This window comes from Vombatus ursinus, unplaced genomic scaffold (assembly GCF_900497805.2).
Source record: "Vombatus ursinus unplaced genomic scaffold, bare-nosed wombat genome assembly UNPS02014818.1, whole genome shotgun sequence".
Lineage (NCBI taxonomy): Eukaryota > Metazoa > Chordata > Mammalia > Diprotodontia > Vombatidae > Vombatus > Vombatus ursinus.
Genome location: NW_020954596.1, coordinates 8,401,934 through 8,409,229, shown reverse-complemented (window position 1 = coordinate 8,409,229; position 7,296 = coordinate 8,401,934). Strand labels below are relative to the sequence as shown.

Genomic DNA, 7,296 nt, shown 5'->3' with positions numbered 1-7,296 from the left:
CTCCTCCTCCCTGTCTGATTGCTCCTTCTTAGTCTGGACCATCAGCCATGTCCCAATCTCTACTGGCCTGCTCCAGGACTCTGTCCTGGGCCACTTTCTCCTCAGTCTCTGTTGCCTTTCTCTCAGCGATCGCAACACCTCCCATTAATGACTCCCAAATCAACACATTTAGGCCTCATCTCCCTCCTGAGCTCAAGTCCAACATCACCTATTAGACAACACCACCTGGATATTTCATAGGAGTCTCAAACTCACCATGTCCAAAATGAAACTCATTATCTTTCCCCAAAAACCTGACCTTTCCTCCTAATTCTCCTACTTCAAGCACCATTATCCCTCCATTTAACCCAGATTTGTGACCTTTGGTGTCAACTTCAACCCTTCACTCTTCCCTCTTCCCTCGCCCCACATCCACTTAGTTATCAAGCTTGGCAGAATCAGTCTCTACAACATCTCATGGCACCACAGAAAGAACACTTTACATAGAGTCAGAGAACCTTGGTTCAATTTTTGGTTTGGACCCTTACTATCTATGTGACTTTAGGAAAGTCATCTAACCTCCCTGGGCCTCATTTTCCTCATCTGTAAAATGAGAGGATTGGACTAGATGATGTTCTGTCCCTGCCCCTTCTGCTTGACTCACATAGCCACTGTTCTTGTGGCTGTACCAGGGTTTCCTAACCCAAAAATCTTGAACTTTTAAAAAAATTTTAATAACTTTATTTCAATGTAATTAATTTTCTTTGTAATGCTATATATGTTATTTTATACATTTAAAAACATTATTCTGGGATGGGATCCGTAGAACCAGATTGCCAAAGAGGCCCATAAGTGACCCTGACCTAGACCATTACATCCTAGGTCAAATCTACCTTTCTAGGCTTTTTTCATGTTATTTCCCCTCGCCCTCTCCATGTGCCAGCTTTACTGGCCTAGTTGCTACTGCCAGGATACATTCTAACCCTTAACTCTGTGACTCTGTACAGGTTATGCACCATGCTCGAAATGCCTTCCATCCTCAGTCTCTCAGAATCCCCAGGGTTTTTCAAGGAGGAAACACAGTCTCTGTTCTCCAAGAGGGATAAAAAAGATACTATGTACACACAGATGATACAAGGTAGTACAAAGGAATTCTCCAAAGATACAAGGCAGTAAGACTCACCAAAGGAGGGGGCCAAACGAAGTGCTATGAAAACTGAGGACAGAAGCATCACTTTCCCCTAGGGATTCTGGGTGGAATGTCAGGGAAGACTTCATGGAGGGGGTGGCATCTGGGCTAGGCACTGAAGGAAGACAAAGATGTGGAGGGGGCATGTTCAAATAATGGGGAGAGTCTATGCAAATATACAGAAGTGGGGAAAAAAAGCAAGTTGGAATTTGAGAACAATGAACATTTCAATTTGGCTGGAAAGTAGGCCCAGGAAGGTAGCTTAGAGCTGGACTATGGAGGGATGCTGGAGGTTCTAGGGTGGAAGTAGGACAGTCAGATCTGTGCATGTGGGAGATGACTGTGACAGAGGTGTGAGGAATGCATTGGAGAACAAAAGCAGGGAGATCAGGAAAGGGACTATTGGATGTAATGATGCAGGGTGCTGGCAAAGGGAAAGGGGGAATGTTGTAGCCCTAAAAATTGACAGTATCTGGCAGCTGATTGTATTATAAGGTGAATCACTGTCCAAAATAACATTTAAGGTTTCCGCTGGTCAGTAACCGTGTAAGATAGCTTTAGTGGGGATTATTACCTTCATTTTATGTAGAAGGTACCTGAGGCCCTGAGAGGAGGGGCTTATCCAAGGTCATACGGTAAATGAGGGGCACAGCTAAGACAGAAACCCAAGGTGTCTTCACTCCTAGGCTGTTTCTCATCCCTCCACATCAGGCTGCCACCGAATCCCTGAAAGTCCAATTTAATCTTGAAGGCTTATATCATCACCTTCTTACCTTACAGTTTCTTCCTGATCCTGACAAGTTCTGGAAGACCTGAGCCAATGGTCCTACCAGCTTGTGGGGTGGAAAGGGGTTCTTGGAAACCTCTCCAGATCATTTCTGTTCCAGCATATACCACCCTCTCCTATACAGTTCTCTAAGCAAACTTTGGACTCCTTTAGTTTTGCTGTGGTCTGTTCTGGGCTAAAATAAAAGCACAGGAAGGTGGGATTCCTGGCGCCTCAGGCCTACGGGATGAGAAGACCCTTACACTTGAGCTTACTAACATTGCATTAGGGCCCATGGACAATTCCTGCTAGAGTGGGTAAAAAAATAGGAAATGGCAGAGACACAAATGGCCTCAACTGTAGGCACCTGGGCCCTGGGATAACTGGGGAAGATAGGAAGCTCCTGCTGAGCTGGCCAGCAGCACTCCTCCTGAGGACTGCCACTGTCCAAAACATTGGGGACCTCATCAATGTGGACATTCTCTCTAAGGATGCTGATTACAACCCATTTGGGCTATGCCCTCTCATGAATCCTCTATTGAGGATCAGCCCAATGTGCTGGAGGCCTTGTTCTCATACTATCCATCTGTTACCCCTGGGATCCAGCACACTTCTTTTTTCAATCCTTGATGATGTCTTTTATTGAATGTGAAGTATTGTTAAACATTCAATTCAACAAATGTCTATTAAGCACCTACTTTGTGCCAAGCCTTGTGCTTGGGTACAGGGACTAAAGAGACAAAACAGAAACAGTCCCTGCCCTCAAGGAGCTAATAGTCTACCAGAGGATACATATACAAAGATAAATACTATATATACATATATAGTATATATAAATAAACACTATATATATATGTATATATATACATATATACACACATATATATACATATATATATATGGTTAGTGCCTAACACGGAGGCACTAACACGGATGAGAATCAGGAAAGGTCTCCTGTGGGATAAGGGATGCTGGAATAGGGCTCTTAAAGAGACTAGAAGTAAAAGGAGATTACATTCTAAACCTGGGGAGACTACCTAATATGTATATTAGAAATATGGAGTAGACCAGTTTGACTGGAATAGAGTGAGGGAAGGGCAAAGCAGCCTGGAAAGATACAGATGGGAGCTGTATTGTAGGGCTTAAATGAAATGAAGGTTTCTGTACTTTACTGAAGAGAAAAGGATGATTCTTGAATAGGGAACTCAGTCAATTGAGAAACATTTGTCAAACATTTATTATTCCAGGCACTGTGCAAATTACTGGCAAAGTAAATACAAAGAAACTCAAAAACAATTCCTGTCCTCAAGGAGCTCATATGCTGACATGTAAATAATGAGGTACAGACAAGATATCTACATAGTAGAAAAAACACAGTGTGAGAGGGGGAAGGCAACAGCTGCCAGGTTGGCAGGGCATGGGGCCTGAGAAAGGCCTCCTCTAGAAGGCAGGATTTGAGCTGAGCTTTGAAGGGAGTCAGGGAAGCTAAGAGGTAGAGGTAAGGGGAACACAGCAATTAAGGCACCGAGATAGCAGGTCATGTTCAAGGAACTGCAGATAGACTAGCATTGTTGGCTCTGAAAGTTTATGGAGGAGATCAAAGTGTCAAGACCTGGGAAGATAAAAAAGGGGCCAGGCTGGTAAACAGCATTAAATGCCAAGCAAGAGTTTAAACAGGGAGCCAATGTGGTTCACTGGTAGCTAAATGGGGGATCAACTGGAACAGGGAGAGGCTTGAGGCTGGGACTGTTAGAATAGTCCAGGTGAAAGGGGCAGCCAAGTGGAGGTTGTTCAGGTCAGAGTGAAAGGGACACAGGGACATTTGACTGGGGGCAGACACTTCCTGGGGCTGCTTACCTGTTGCACTCACCCTGCTCTGGGATGGCTCAGCTCTGACAGATGAGGACAGGCTCTTACACATACAAAAGAACCCAGGGAAGAGCATCTTCCTGAGCTCCAGTTGGCACTGGACCTTGATTTCTGCAGACCAGGCTGAACGAAGACCTTAACTCCAGAGTTTCTGCACTGTATGAAAAGCATGATGTCTATGGGAACTGTGTTATGATACTCCTTTGCTTGTTCAAGGGAAGACTCAAATGGTGTATGACCCAGAACTCCTGGGAGCAGATTAATCCTATGTATGCAGGTACTTCTGGGACCTAAGAGAGCAGTGGGCTCCTAGCTACTCAGGAGATGTTTACCGTTTATTATTATATATGGTCTCTTTACTCGTTGATTCTATGTAGAGTAAAAAAATTTCCCATGCCACATTCCAGCATGTGGATATGCTTCTTTGGGGGGAACCAATTCCATTAAACCAAGATCATATGGCTGGTTTTCATGAAATACAGTCCATTCAAAAGGAGGTGTGGTTACCCAGTTGGGTAGCTCCACAAATTTATACATGCCCTAGACAATCAATTACTGACCCATAGAGAGATAAGGAACTGAAGGATAGGAGGGCATTGACTCCTATAACCACAGAGAACACTGACTTCCTGAGTGCCTCTACCCCAGAAGGGCATAAGCAAACAGCCAGGGTGACTCCCTGGGGAGTCAGTGGCTAACAAGACCACTGAGTGGCTAAACTGGAAATATGTTACAGCATACTTCTGCCCACCTTTTGTCTTTCCATTGGCCTGTCCATAACCTTCCTTCAATTAGGGCACTCCATCATTTGTGGCCACACAGCATCCTTGGGAGGATATTCATGTTATAAAAGACAAGTTTTTATGTCAGGGCAAAGTTGGGGGCCACTGGGAGTACAATTCCCAAATGGAATTCAGTCGACTCTCTTTTTCCTAGACAAGTCGGGGTGGGTCTGGCTCACTGTCCCTCCAAAGTGTCTGGGCTGATATGCAAATACATTACATGGTCCTGACTAGTGGCATTTCTTATCCACTTGGTTTTACCTGTCTGGATTGTTAGGCTAAGTTCTTTTGCATGAGCACCTCTCCCAGAGTTACTTTAAAACCACAAGGTAGACTGCTTCTGTGTCATGAGGGATGCCAGGATCATTAAGAGAAATGGCAATGGAGGCAGTATATGATGCCTATGCCTATGTAAACTCAGCCATAGTACAGTTCCTATCCTCCTCCCACACTTTCCACTATGCCCACTGGACCCTTTTTCCTATTGTTAACATACACTTTTTCATCCTAGGTTTCTTCCTCTCACTTTCCTTCAATCTTTTCTCAATCCCCCTCAAAACCTAGCTTTCTCTGGAAAATACGACATCTCATGGTTCTTTCTCCAATCACAGCTTTTCCTCCTTTCATACCTTCTGACACTCAGGGGTAGTAGGATATAGCAAACACCTTGCTCCCCAATGCCAGTCAGACTGTCCCACCATCATCGCTCAGCAACTACCTTTCCTCTTCTAAAGTTCATTCTATCCCATCTGTCCCATCTTGTTTCTGTAATCTACGGGCCTCCAAGTCACTTTTCTTTCTTCCCCACGGATTTAGTGCCTAGCTTACAGTCTTCTTCTCCATAATAACCCCACCTCCTTCAAACATCTGGTCTCTAAATTCCTAAAATCCTATGACTTCTCTCTCATTTACTTCAACAATCCACACAAGTGAGCATACTTCAGACATGACCCTCCCCAATTGAATTTGCCCCAGACGCTGGAATTCCTAGTTATGGCTTTAGACAAACACCTCAGGCAAAGCACACATCACCCTGTTGTTTGTTTCTCTTGATGCTGATAAGCAGAAGATTGTTGAACAAAGTTATCTCCAAGTGGGAATCTTATATGATCTCTACATACACATGGAAAACTTTAAGACTGCATTTTGCGGTATGGAGCCAAATGCTTTAAAATAAAAAAAACATAATCGGCAAGATTTTGAGTTCCCTAAACCTCTGAATTGATTGTATGATTGTGAAGACATAATTTGCCGTGGAAAACCGTCATGATAGCATGGACGTTCCCTTCTCTGCTAATAATAATGATGATGATGGTGGCATTAAATCAGTAAAGCATCTAAATGTTTACAAAGAACTTTGCATCATCAATGATAGCTGACATGTACATAAAACTTTAAAATTTGCAATGTACTTTACAATAATATCTCATTTGACCTGATTCTGCCATTTACCAGCCATGTGACCTTGTTCAATTCATCTAAACCCTCGGAACCTCAGTTTCCCCTCTTTAAAATATTTGCCCTCTCTACCTAACTTATGTGGATGACCTTGTAAGCCATTAAGCTCAATGTAAATATCCACTGTTGTTAATACTATACTCATCACCAGGTGAAGTGGATGGTATTCTCCTGAGTTATGAAGAATGGCTGTCTCGTATAGAATCCAAACAGAAGAGGAGATTCCCTGTAGGTCACGAGGCCCTCCAGATGCTCTGGTTTGTGGAGGACGTGGCACTGATTGCATCAAGACCTAGAATACCACAGAACCACCTCAATGATATCCATAGATACTCCAAAGAGATTGACTCAATTCAGTTGGGAAAGACCAAACGGATGGAGGATGCCTGTTGTCCAGGGTGTGACAAGCATGCAGGTAAGCAGTCCGCTGAATGAGCACATTAGCATACTACATATCTTTGTCTGACCTACAAGTGAACTGGGGAGAAAGAGTAGGCCGGAATACATCTGGGAAACTGAACAGTTCTAACAAGGATTTCAAGCAAATGCCAACTTTTTTAACATTGATATTCTCCCAAGGATGTTTCATGGCTGCAAATCATGGCACTGCACAATGGATGAAGGATCACAACTGCACGTGACTCCAAGGAGAGACACAGGATAAAGGAAAGGAGGCAGCTGAATGTTACCAACGATGGCACACACCTGAGAAGAATGAGAGGCACAAAGAATTGGAAATTGAGAGGATGCCCATCAATTGGGGAATGGCTGAACAAGTTGTGGTATATGAATGTAATGGAATACTATTGTGCTATAAGAAATGATGAACAGGCTAACTTCAGAAAAACCTGGAAAGACCTGTATGGTCTGATGCTGAGTGAAGTGAGCAGAACCAGAAGAACGTTGTACATAGTAACAGCCACGTTGGCCGATGACTAATATTGATAGACTTAACCCTTCTCAGCAATACAAGGACCTAAGACATCTCCAAAGGCCTCAGGATGGAAAATGCTATCCACATCCAAAGAAAGAACTATGGAGTTTGAATGCAGATCAAAGCATACTATTTGCTATTTTTTTTCTTCTGTTGTGTTTTATTTCCTCTTTCTGGTGGTTCCTCCTATTGGTTCTAATTCTTACTTACAACATCACTAATGTGAAAATATGTTTAATAGAAATGTATATGTATGGAGGTGAGGAGTGAGGGGGAGAAAAATTTTAAACTCAAAAGCTTATTGAAGTGATTGTTGATA

The 7,296-nt window shown here is 43.2% G+C and overlaps 1 protein-coding gene across 1 annotated transcript in view; it reads right to left on the bottom strand.

Annotated features, from left to right (window-relative positions):
* The window catches only part of LOC114023580, a 64,187-nt gene that overhangs the window by 54,461 nt on the left and 2,430 nt on the right, over positions 1 to 7,296 (bottom strand). The gene's annotated exons all lie outside the window — the stretch shown is intronic.